This window comes from Arachis ipaensis, chromosome B3 (genome assembly GCF_059453495.1).
Source record: "Arachis ipaensis isolate K30076 ecotype BB chromosome B3, ASM5945349v1, whole genome shotgun sequence".
In the NCBI taxonomy this organism is placed as follows: domain Eukaryota; kingdom Viridiplantae; phylum Streptophyta; class Magnoliopsida; order Fabales; family Fabaceae; genus Arachis; species Arachis ipaensis.
Genome location: NC_142438.1, coordinates 16,801,145 through 16,812,819, shown reverse-complemented (window position 1 = coordinate 16,812,819; position 11,675 = coordinate 16,801,145). Strand labels below are relative to the sequence as shown.

General features: G+C 44.9%; 1 pseudogene across 1 annotated transcript; it reads left to right on the top strand.

The window, feature by feature from the left end:
• Positions 1-8,890: 8,890 nt before the first annotated feature.
• LOC107632726 (putative CCR4-associated factor 1 homolog 11 pseudogene) lies at positions 8,891-10,140 on the top strand (annotated as a pseudogene). Its single transcript, XR_015907519.1, has 2 exons — positions 8,891-9,013; positions 9,130-10,140. The product of XR_015907519.1 is annotated as a putative CCR4-associated factor 1 homolog 11 pseudogene (transcript).
• The last annotated feature ends 1,535 nt before the right edge of the window (positions 10,141-11,675 follow it).

Genomic DNA, 11,675 nt, shown 5'->3' with positions numbered 1-11,675 from the left:
CCCCCATTTTACCATTATGCCCCTAACGTCTTTATAAATACTTTCCCTCTCTTTCGTTGTTTCGTTTCTGCAATCTTTCAAATTTCCCTTGCATTTGTTCGTGCTGTATTGTTGCGTTTCGAAGGTTCTTACTTCCTCCTGTCTTGATTTCAGACTCAAAGGTTAGTTTTTTCCCTTCTGTGACATGTTTTCTATTTGCGTGCCTTTATCTTGTAGGTAGATTTGGTTTGTAGGCTTTAGTTCCGTGCCCCTTCCCTTAGAGACCGTGTGTTGATTTTTCTTTTCTTTTGTAGGTTTCTTGTCACCCCCTTTTTTAAGAAAAGAAAATGGCTTCCGTAGATGCTCTCTCCCAGTGGGTAGACGTTACGGTTCTAGGGGAGGAGCCCTCCGTTGACACTGAATTTATCACCCACCTTCGTACTCACTATAGAATTTGTACTTCTGAAGAAGATGAGCCCAAGTACGAGTTGGTAGTCCCGGGTCCAGAAGACCGGGTTTGTTTCGGGAGGGCTGACGAGACGGCCCCTCATTTCTTTTTTATGTATGAGAGTATGGTCACTCGTTTGGGCGTTTTCCTCCCTTTTTCAGAGTTTGAAATGTCTGTATTGCGTCATTGCCGAGTGGCTCCCACCCAGCTTCACCCCAACTCTTGGGGTTTTCTAAAAATTTATCAATTTATCAGCCAGGCTCTAGAGTTTCCGACTTCTCTAAGGATTTTCTTTTACCTTTTCCATATGACCAAACCCTTCAGTGGGCTAAATAATAAGCAACAGTGGGTGTCCTTTCGAGCCATTCAAGGTCGGAGGCTTTTTACCCTTTTTGACAAGTCCTTTCACGACTTCAAGAACTACTTTTTCAAAGTGCAAGCTGTAGAGAGTCACCACCCCTTTTTCCTGGATGAGCATTCCTCTCCCCGATTTCCTTTATATTGGCTGGAGGCCTCCCCCTGCGAGAAATATGGTCTAGATGACCTAAATGAGGTCGAGGTAGCCATTGTGGGGTTCCTCCGAGAAGTGTGGGGGAGGGCCCCATACTTGGATACTAAAAAATTTCTCCAGGGGTCGCCGGCCTTTGTCCAACCACAATTAGGTAGCTTTTTGCACTTCTTGCTTATTTCCGACTTGCGATTTCTTTTACCGACTTTGTCTGATTTTAGCTACCATTTTGTTTTTGCAGAGATGGCAAAGAAAAATGCTCAAGAGTCTTACCAGAGGGTTCAGGAAGCCAAGGCAAAGTCTCGAGCCAGGTCTGGAGGTGTTAGAATGGTTGTCTCTCCCCCTCCTCCTCCTCGGAACGTCGGGACTTCCTCTCAACCTATTGTAATTTCTTCCTCTGCTTCTTCTCTGCCGCCCCCTCCCGTCCGACCTACTCCTGAACCAGAGCCAAAGAAGTGCAAGACCTTAGAGTCTGGCGCTACTGGTGAGGCGGACGCTCTTGCGTTCGTCCGAAAGAACATCTATCCTCATGCTCGTATGAGTATGGATGATGTCTCTGTTCGGCACTACCTCACTACTGTGGTTGAGGAGAGTCTCAAGATGGCGGGGGTTTGTGGCAAACTCTTGGATATATTTGAGAAGACTCCCATCAGCTCTTTAGGGACGACCTCGAGGGTCGAGGAGCTGGAGGGTAGGCTTCGTATATATCAGGAGCATGAGAAGGAGTTGGAGGGGAAAGTCGCCAAACTGACGGAGGAGAGGGACAGCCTCAGAGAGAAGGGGAAGAAGTTGCAAGCCCAGTGCAACATGGAGATGGATTTGAGGAAAGCAGCGCAAGCCAGCTACAACAGTTTGTTTGCTGATCTTGTGTCTGTAAAGAATGACTTGCTGAACGCTCGGAAGGCCTATACCGAGTTGGAGGACTCTATTGCGGATGGTGCTGACGAGGCTTGGAGGATTTTCAAGGAACAGGTCGGAGTTATTGCTCCTGACTTGGACCTTTCTCCTTTGGACCCTGATAAGATTGTAGTTGATGGTGCCATCGTGGATCCTCCTGTCCCCGTGGTGGAGTCTGAGTCTGATTTAAAGACTCGGGGTCAGAGGATCATAGAGTCCCCTCCTCGTTCCAAGGATGCTCCGAGTTCCTCTACCGCTCCTCCGACTTCCTCTTCGACTCCTGCTTCTGGTGTTCCCCCTGACTCTGCTGGTGGTGATCCTCTTGAGAAGTGATTTTGGCTATTGGGGCCCGGCCTGTGGGCCCCTCTTTTTTAAACTCTTTATTTATTTTGGTAGTGTTTGAACAATTTTTTGGCCTTTTAGGGCCGTAAACAAAACACTTTATGATACCCCTTTTTATAAGGGTTATTGTAAGTTAAAAAATAAGTACCCTTTTTTGGATAAGGGTTTTGAGTTACCTTATGTGCGCATGCTTTTTCTGTTCGTGGTTCTTTTGACTCCTTGATCTTTTCTAGGAAAAAAAACCTTTTCTTTGGGGCTTGCCTGCTTTTCTTTCGTAGTTTTTCCTTATCTCTTTTTGTTATTCCTAGTACTCAATTTTGTTTTATTGAGTTTTTCGTGACTTAGGCTACTTTTGCGATTCATTTTAGCTTTACTCGGCTTCGTTTTCCGACCTATGAGTCGGATTGCTTCCGAGTTTATCATGATCGACTTCTATAGCCTCTTTACGCCGATTTGTACCTCGTCGTTTTATCCTGACGACCATCTAGGTCGGTTCATGGGATTTTCACGTTTTGTCGAGCTTAAATCGGCGCGTTTCGTAGAAGGAAAAATAAAAAGGGAATTTAAAAGAGATATTTAAAATGAAAAAGATCTTTATTAATTGAGGAGGTACCTTATTGCTACTAAGGGCTTTTGATAATTTATTTCCCTTAGCCCCTACTATGATGCCTCGTTAAAAACCCTTCTCCAGAAAAAACCCTTTGATTCTGGGAAAAAATCATGAAGCTGGGAAAAGAGTACATCAGGGAGTAGAGTTCGCTTCTTAGCTGTAGTACCTTTTCATATTACAAGCATGCCATGACCTTGGTAACTCGGTGCCGCCTAAGTCGGTCACCTTATAATAGCCCTTTCCTAAGACCTCCTCGATCTTGTATGGTCCTTTCCAATTAGCAGCGAGCTTTCCCTCCCCAGATTTGTTGACTCCAATGTCGTTTCTGATTAAGACTAAGTCGTCAGGGGTGAAATTCCTTCGAATGACTTTTTTGTTGTATCTTGTAGTCATCCTTTGTTTTAGCGCTGCTTCTCTTATTTGAGCTTCTTCTCGGACTTCAGGGAGCAGGTCGAGCTCTTCTTTGTGCCCCTGTATATTCCTGATCTCGTCGTGGAAAATCACTCTTGGGCTTCGCTCATTGATCTCTATTGGGATCATTGCTTCTACGCCATAGACTAGTCGGAAGGGCGTTTCTCCAGTGGCGGATTGGAGTGTTGTTCTGTAAGCCCATAGTACTTGTTGGAGCTCTTCAGCCCAAGCTCCTTTCGCATCTTGTAATCTTTTCTTCAGTCCTGCCAGTATGACTTTGTTGGCTGCTTCGGCTTGCCCGTTGGCTTGTGGGTGTTCCACCGAGGTGAACTGGTGTTTTATTTTCATACTGGCTACCAGGCTTCTAAAGGTGGAGTCAGTGAACTGGGTCCCATTATCTGTAGTGATGGAGTAAGGTATCCCATACCTTGTGATGATATTTTTGTAGAGGAACCTTCGACTTCTTTGTGCAGTGATGGTGGCCAGTGGTTCTGCTTCTATCCACTTTGTGAAGTAATCTATTCCCACTATTAGGTATTTAACTTGTCCTGGCGCCTGGGGAAAAGGACCTAACAGATCCATTCCCCATTTTGCAAAGGGCCATGGAGAAGTGATACTAATGAGCTCTTCTGGGGGAGCCACGTGGAAATTTGCATGCATTTGACATGGCTGGCACTTTTTCACAAATTCTGTGGCATCTTTCTGCAAGGTTGGCCAGTAGAATCCTGCTCGGATCACTTTCCTGGCCAATGACCTGGCTCCGAGATGATTCCCGCAGATTCCACTGTGTACCTCCTCCAACACCTCAGTGGTTTTTGAGGTCGGCACACACTTTAGCAATGGTGTTGATATCCCCCTTCTATAGAGAACATTTTTCACCAAGGTATAGTGTTGTGCTTCCCTTCGGATTTTTTGGGCTTCTTTTTCCTCCTTAGGGAGGATGTCGAATTTTAGGTATTCGACTAAGGGGTTCATCCATCCGAGGTTCAATCCGACCACTTCAAGGACTTCTAGTGTGTCTTCCATTTTTACCACTGAAGGTTCCTGGAGAGTCTCTTGAATCAGGCTTTTGTTATTTCCTCCTGGCTTGGTGCTTGCTAGCTTGGATAGGGCGTCTGCTCTGCTGTTTAGATCCCGAGTTATGTGCTTCACCTCGGTTTCTGCAAAGCGCCCCAAGAGTTCCGAGGCTTTCTCCAAGTACCTTTTCATAGTTGGGTCTTTTGCCTGGTACTCCCCACTTATTTGAGAGGTCACCACTTGGGAGTCGCTGTATACCATCACTTTCGTAGCACCGACCTCTTCAGCCAGCTTCAATCCTGCGATCAAGGCTTCGTATTCTGCCTGATTATTTGAAGCTGGGAATTCGAACTTGAGGGAAACTTCTATCTGGGTTCCCCTTTCATCTACCAATATTATACCTGCGCCGCTTCCTGTTTTATTGGAGGATCCATCCACATAGAGTTCCCAAGTAGTCGGTTTGTCCTCTTGATCCCCTGCATATTCGGCAACGAAGTCGGCGAGGCACTGGGCTTTAATCGCCGTCCGAGTTTCATACTTTAAGTCGAACTCGGAGAGCTCTATTGCCCATTGTACCATTCTTCCTGCAATATCCGTTTTTTGGAGGATTTGCTTCATGGGTTGATTCGTGCGGACTCTTATTGTGTGAGCCTGAAAGTAAGGCCGTAGCCTTCGAGAGGCTATTACTAAGGAGTAGGCGAACTTTTCTAATTTGTGGTACCTTAGCTCAGGGCCCTGTAGAACTTTACTGATGAAGTAGATTGGGTGTTGCCTGACCTCCTCTTCTCTTATCAAGGCTGCTGAGACAGCCCTGTCTGCCACGGAGAGGTATAGGATGAGGTCTTTTCCGGCTATAGGTCGGGTCAAGATAGGAGGCTGGCTCAAAAACTTTTTGAACTCCTGGAACGCCTCCTCGCATTCGGGAGTCCACTCAAACTGATGCCCCTTTCTCAGTAGGGAGAACAGCGGAAGGGATCTTAGTGCTGATCCTGCCAAAAATCTGGAGAGAGCTGCTAGTCGGCCATTCAGCTGTTGGACCTCTCTCAAACAAGTCGGGCTTTTCATCTCTAGGATAGCTCTACACTTGTCGGGATTGGCTTCAATCCCTCTTTGTGTTAGCATGAATCCTAGAAATTTTCCTGCCTCCACTGCGAAGGCGCACTTTGCAGGATTTAGTCTCATCCCGTGCAACCTTATGGTGTCGAAGACTTGTGAGAGGTCAGACAAGAGGTCGACTTCCTTCTTGGTCTTTACCAACATATCGTCGACGTATACTTCCATTAAGTTTCCTAAGTGAGGGGAAAACACCTTGTTCATCAGCCTCTGATATGTGGCCCCTGCATTTTTCAATCCAAATGGCATGACCACGTAGCAAAAGTTAGCTCTGGGCGTGATGAATGATGTTTTTTCCTGGTCTGGTTCGTACATCGGGATTTGGTTATATCCCGAGTAGGCGTCCATAAACGACAAGTATTGATAACCCGAGCTAGAGTCTACTAGGGCATCAATGCTTGGTAGTGGATAAGGGTCCTTGGGACATGCCTTATTTAAGTCGGTGTAGTCGACGCACATTCTCCATTTGCCATTTTGTTTTTTGACTAGCACTACATTGGCTAGCCATGTTGGGTATTTGACTTCTTTGATGAAGCCGGCTTCTAGGAGCGCCTGCACTTGTTCTTCTACTACTAGGGCTCGTTCTGGGCCGAGCTTGCGTCTTCTCTGTTGCACAGGTCGGGACCCTGAGTAGACCGAGAGCTTGTGAGACATGAGCTTGGGGTCTATCCCAGGCATGTCGGAGGCCTTCCAGGCGAAGAGATCGGAGTTATCTTTTAGGAGCTTAGTCAACCCTTGTCTTAAGGTTTCCCTTAGGTTGGCTCCTATGTGAGTATTTTTTTCCTTCCTCTTCGCCGACCTGAATCTCCTCGGTTTTTCCCCCGGGCTGGGGTCGCAGCTCTTCTTTAATCCTTGCTCCACCGAGCTCTATTGTGTGAACCTCTTTGCCTTTTCCTCTCAGGTTTAGGCTTTCGTTGTAGCATTTTCTTGCTAGCTTCTGATCTCCCTTCACCGTTGCTATCCCTGCTGGGGTCGGGAATTTCATGCAAAGGTGGGGTGTCGATACCACCGCTCCGAGTCGATTAAGGGTAGCTCTGCCGATTAGAGCATTATAGGCCGACCCCATGTCGATGACTATGAAGTCTATACTCAGAGTCTTTGATTTCTCCCCCTTTCCAAAGGTGGTGTGGAGGGGCAAAAATCCTAGTGGCTTTATTGGCGTGTCACCTAGTCCGTACAAGGTGTCGGGGTAGGCTCTCAACTCTTTCTCATCTAAACCTAGCTTGTCGAAGGCGGGCTTGAATAGGATGTCCGCCGAGCTTCCTTGGTCTACTAGTGTTCTGTGTAGATGGGCATTTGCCAGGATCATGGTGATTACCACTGGGTCGTCGTGCCCAGGGATTATTCCTCGCCCATCTTCCTTTGTGAATGAAATGGTTGGGAGGTCGGAGGACCCCTCTTCAACCTGGTACACTCTCTTGAGGTGTCTCTTACGAGAGGATTTCGTGAGTCCCCCTCCTGCAAACCCTCCTGAGATCATATGGATATGTCTTTCCGGAGTTTGCAGTGGTGGGTCTCTTTTGTCCATATCATCTCGCTTTCTTTTTCCATGACTGTCCGACCTTTCTATGAGATATCTGTCAAGCCGACCTTCTCTGGCCAGCTTTTCTATCACATTTTTAAGGTCGTAACAGTCGTTTGTAGAGTGCCCATATATCTTATGGTACTCACAGTAATCCCCGCGACTTCCCCCTTTTTTATTCTTAATAGGTCTGGGGGGAGGCAGCCTTTCGGTGTTACAAATTTCTCTGTATACATCCACTACAGGGACTTTCAATGGAGTATAAGAGTGATATTTTCTTGGCTTATCAAGGCCGAGCTCTTCCTTCTTCTTCGCTTCCCTCTCCCTCTCTTTCGTTGAGGGAGGGTGCCCGAGTCGCAAACTTGGGTCTCTTAGCCTAGCTTTCTTCCATATTGATGTATTTTTCGGCTCTTTCCTGTACATCATTTAAACAGGCGGGGTGTCTTTTTGATATGGACTGTGAGAAGGGACCTTCTCTAAGACCATTGACTAGCCCCATGATGACTGCTTCGGTGGGCAGGTCTTGAATCTCCAAACATGCTTTGTTGAACCTTTCCATATAGGCCCGTAAGGACTCTCCGACCTCCTGTTTTATTCCCAGGAGACTTGGTGCATGCTTTACTTTATCCTTCTGGATGGAGAACCTCATCAAGAACTTTCTTGAGAGGTCTTCAAAACTGGTAATTGACCTCGGAGGGAGGCTGTCGAACCACTTCATCGCTGCTTTTGACAAGGTTGTCGGAAAAGCTTTGCATCGCGTAGCGTCAGAAGCGTCGGTCAGATACATCCGACTTTTAAAGTTGCTCAGATGATGCTTTGGATCGGTGGTTCCATCGTAGAGGTCCATATCGGGGCTTCTAAAGTTTCTCGGAACTTTTGCCCTCATTATGTCCTCGCTAAACGGATCTTTCTCTCCTAAGGGAGAATCTTCTCTATCGCCGTGGGAATTCCGACTTTTGAGGGAGGATTCTAATTTTAAGAGTTTTCTTTCTAACTCTTTTCGTCGCTCCATCTCCTCTTTTAGGTTCTTTTCAGCTTCCTTTTGTCGTTCCCGCTCCTGTTCTAGCTGCTCGAGGCGGCTATGGATTAATCCCATAAGCTCACTAGTGTGGGAGGGTCCTTCTTTTTCTGATTCGCGCCCTTCCGAGGAGTTCACCTTCGGATTTTTGATTCCGGAGGTGCCTTCCCTATGTTGATCATTAGCTTCCTGGTGGAGGTTCTGATCTGCTTCATTGTTTCCGGTGTTCAAATTCTCTTGATCAGAATCTGTCTCCACATGACTTTCTTCAGGGGATCTTTCCGCCATCACTGGTTGATCTCTCGGATCCCCGGCAACGGCGCCAATGTTACGGTGGGTAACCAGAGATTGGTGGGCCGGATGACGTTGGTAGGCCCAAACGTGTGAGGGAGGAGACTATCGCGTTTGCCCGAAACTCGGTGTTCTTCCGTCCGACTTGCACGTGTGAAAGAATGGGGGGTGGTACCTGCAAAGACACTCCGATGCCTAAGTTAGCAAGGGTATAAGCAAGTTTAGAATGTATTGGACTTAGTGATACCTGAGAGAAGTCAGGGTATTTATAGTGGTGAACCAATAACCACCGCTGAAGTAGTGCCACCTCTTTAGGCGGATAACCGTTCCCATATCTTAGGGAGGTTAAGATATGGCTCCTTGAAGTGGTTAGAGAGTTTCTAGGGGCAGTTACTCATTCGAATGAGTGTTATCTGCCAGCTAACCCTCGTATCCGACTTCTTTGGAGCAGGTCGTGTTTAGTACCGACTTCTGGGACGAAGGCTGGTACTGGAGGAGGGCCAACCCTTTGGGTTGGGCTTCTTTGCTTAGATCTTGGGCCCTATTTATTGGGCCAGGGTATGAACAAATATGTAAGTGAAAATCCTAAATTTACTAGGAATTTAGTGTCTTAGTGTTATAACGTGCATTCTAAAATTCACGACTATAACTTGACAGCTTCTACTTACCTTTTTTTGTTTCTTTTAAGTTTTAACGGAACCTGACTCCTTATTCTTGGAACTTCTGCTTCTTTAAAAGAAACTTCAATGATATAAAGTCTTTCAGATTTGGTAATCCTCGTAGCTCTCCTTGCTTCTTTCATACTGTATTGTCCAACAAAAGGTCTTCTTGGTGCTTATTATATTGTCGAACAAACGGTTAGTTTATAAAATCTTGGTTTCCTCTTCTATTCTTCTTACGTGATCAACAATCAGACTTTTGTTCTATCTTTTTTCTCAATTTCTAAGAAGTTAACAGAGTTGTTGCTTTCCAGGGTTCAGTAATACAGAGTATGACGACCATATATACAACAATGACGAGGATCCATGATGAACGAGAACAACTTCAACAACCACCTAGAGTTTTTCTTATCCCACCGCCCATGGTTGTTGGTTTTCCGCCCTTTTATGGCGCTGCTCAGCCAAGGTTTGTGGAACGGCTGCCACTTCTAGAGCCCAGTCCCAACAGTTCGGTTGTGATCAGGCAAGTGTGGGCTGCCAACGCTGATTCCGAGTTCCAAATCATAAGCAGCCTTATTGACAAATATCGATTTGTCTCTATCGACACTGAATTCCCCGGCGTAGTAATCCGGCCCCGCAACAAGAACTACCGGAGTCTTGTTCCTGAGGAAACTTACCAAGTCATGAAGGCCAATGTGGACGCGCTCAAAATCATCCAGCTTGGACTCACTCTCTCCGATGAGCACGGCAACCTCCCTGACCTAGGAACCAACAACAGAACTCACTACATCTGGCAGTTCAATTTCCGAGACTTCAACCTCATGCGTGACATTCACGCAAAGGACTCTGTGGCACTCCTACGCAGCCAGGGCATCAACTTTGCACGCAATGCAGTGGCTGGAGTTTCTTCGGTGCATTTTGCGAAGTTGGCAGCAGCATCCGGGCTGCTGTTCAACAAAGCACTGACATGGGTCACATTCCATGGTGCTTATGATATTGGATATTTGGTGAAGATTCTGATGTGGCGTGTTCTTCCGACGCGCTTGGAGGAGTTCTTAGAGCTTGTGAAAGAGCTGCTTGGGGGAAATACTTACGATGTGAAGCATGTGATGAGGTTCTGCGATGGCCTCTATGGCGGTTTGGAGAAGGTGGCTGACACACTTCACGTAGACCGAGTTGCTGGGAAGTGCCATCAAGCCGGGTCTGACAGCTTGCTCACCTGCCACACCTTTCACAAGATTAGAGAAACTTATTTTTTGGCTAATGATGATGGATTTAGGGAATACGTTAATGTATTTTTTGGGTTGGAAATTGCAAAAGCTTAATACTCTTAAATTGAAAGAAATTATCATACATTGGATTATTCATGTAACAACATTTTGTAAATGAATTACAAAGTAGTATCAACGGCTTATTTTTTGGATATGACAATTGTTTTATAACACTTCAATTACAAAGTAGACTCTTTTTCAGATAACAGTAACATATATTTGAATATATAGCACATATTTTTAGCAGTACCATGTGGGACATTGATGATTTACTTTATTTTAATGTAGAGACTATGCTGATGCTTTTTACAAGAAATCCTTCTTCATTTGATTTGGGATTGTGTGCCATGCATTGTGAAATGGAAATACTAAATATTCTGGTTTAACTTGTTATCTTTGTTGGGCATGGGTGTGCTTTGCCATTTTACTGCAATTGAATTAACAACTTTTTGTGTTTTGGATCCTCTTGTACTACACGGATTCACTGCTGATCAAGTATAATCCAACTATTGCACTTGCTTAAGTAGTTATTATGTTGATAGTGACAAAATATACAACACATTGAGGGTATAGATCATACTATGCTAATCACGTAGTCATCATGTAATAACTTGAGTTAACCTTAGGCACTTCTTTACATACATTTGCATCTGTGTAGAGACAGATTCAAAATCCTTTTCTATGTAGGGAGACTTCTCATTTAGTTAGCCTTTAGAGATATCTTCTATCCACAACTTCTCAATCCAGAGTTTTTTATCATGTTTAGGAATTCACCTAGTCTTGGGTGAGGTCTCTTTAACTTTGACATTCTGTCTCCTTGTCTAGGTAATAAGTCTTTGTGTCTTGTGTCTGTGTTAGGTACTTGGGTATTATGAGGTGCCCAAAGTCCGATATTGGGTAGTATGAGATGCTTGATGTTGTATTTAAGGAGATCTCTTCCCTCATAACAGCTAGCTCTTAATGTTTGGTTTCCTTAAGGAGTAGGTACTTCATAGTCTGATATCTTACTTTCAATTTCCTAGCCCATTCTTTGAACTAAATTCTTTTTTGCCTTGATACGTTCATTGGAAGTCCAAAGCTCCTTAAAGATTAAATCGCTTATTTGGGCAGTTGTGCTTAACAGATTAACACTAATGATGCATTGTGGGTTTGAAGACATTAAAGACTATTTCCCATGATATATATATTATGTACAGTGCTAGTTTAGAATCAGTTGAATAATTCTATATATTTATGTGTTGGGTGTTCTAGATCTGTGGAGCAGTTCTTGTTGACTAGGTAAGTTGGTTTTGGGAGGAGGAAGGAAGCCAAATCTTTGCAGTAGTGTGCTATCTGTGCCTCTATTTGGTGTAAAACTCATGATTTTTTAGAGGTTTTCCACTTCATTAACAACCTGTTCTTTTCTCTGCTTTTGTTGTCTGTCTTAAAGATGTTCTGCTAATACATGTAATGCATAAAACAAATCTTTTGATATCTTCTTTCATCCAAATCTCTTTGATCTGGTTGAAGCTTAATATTTGGGTCTACAAGAGTGTCACTCACCATTCCCAATTTTGTCCAAAACATCAAGAAACATATTTCTTCGAGAG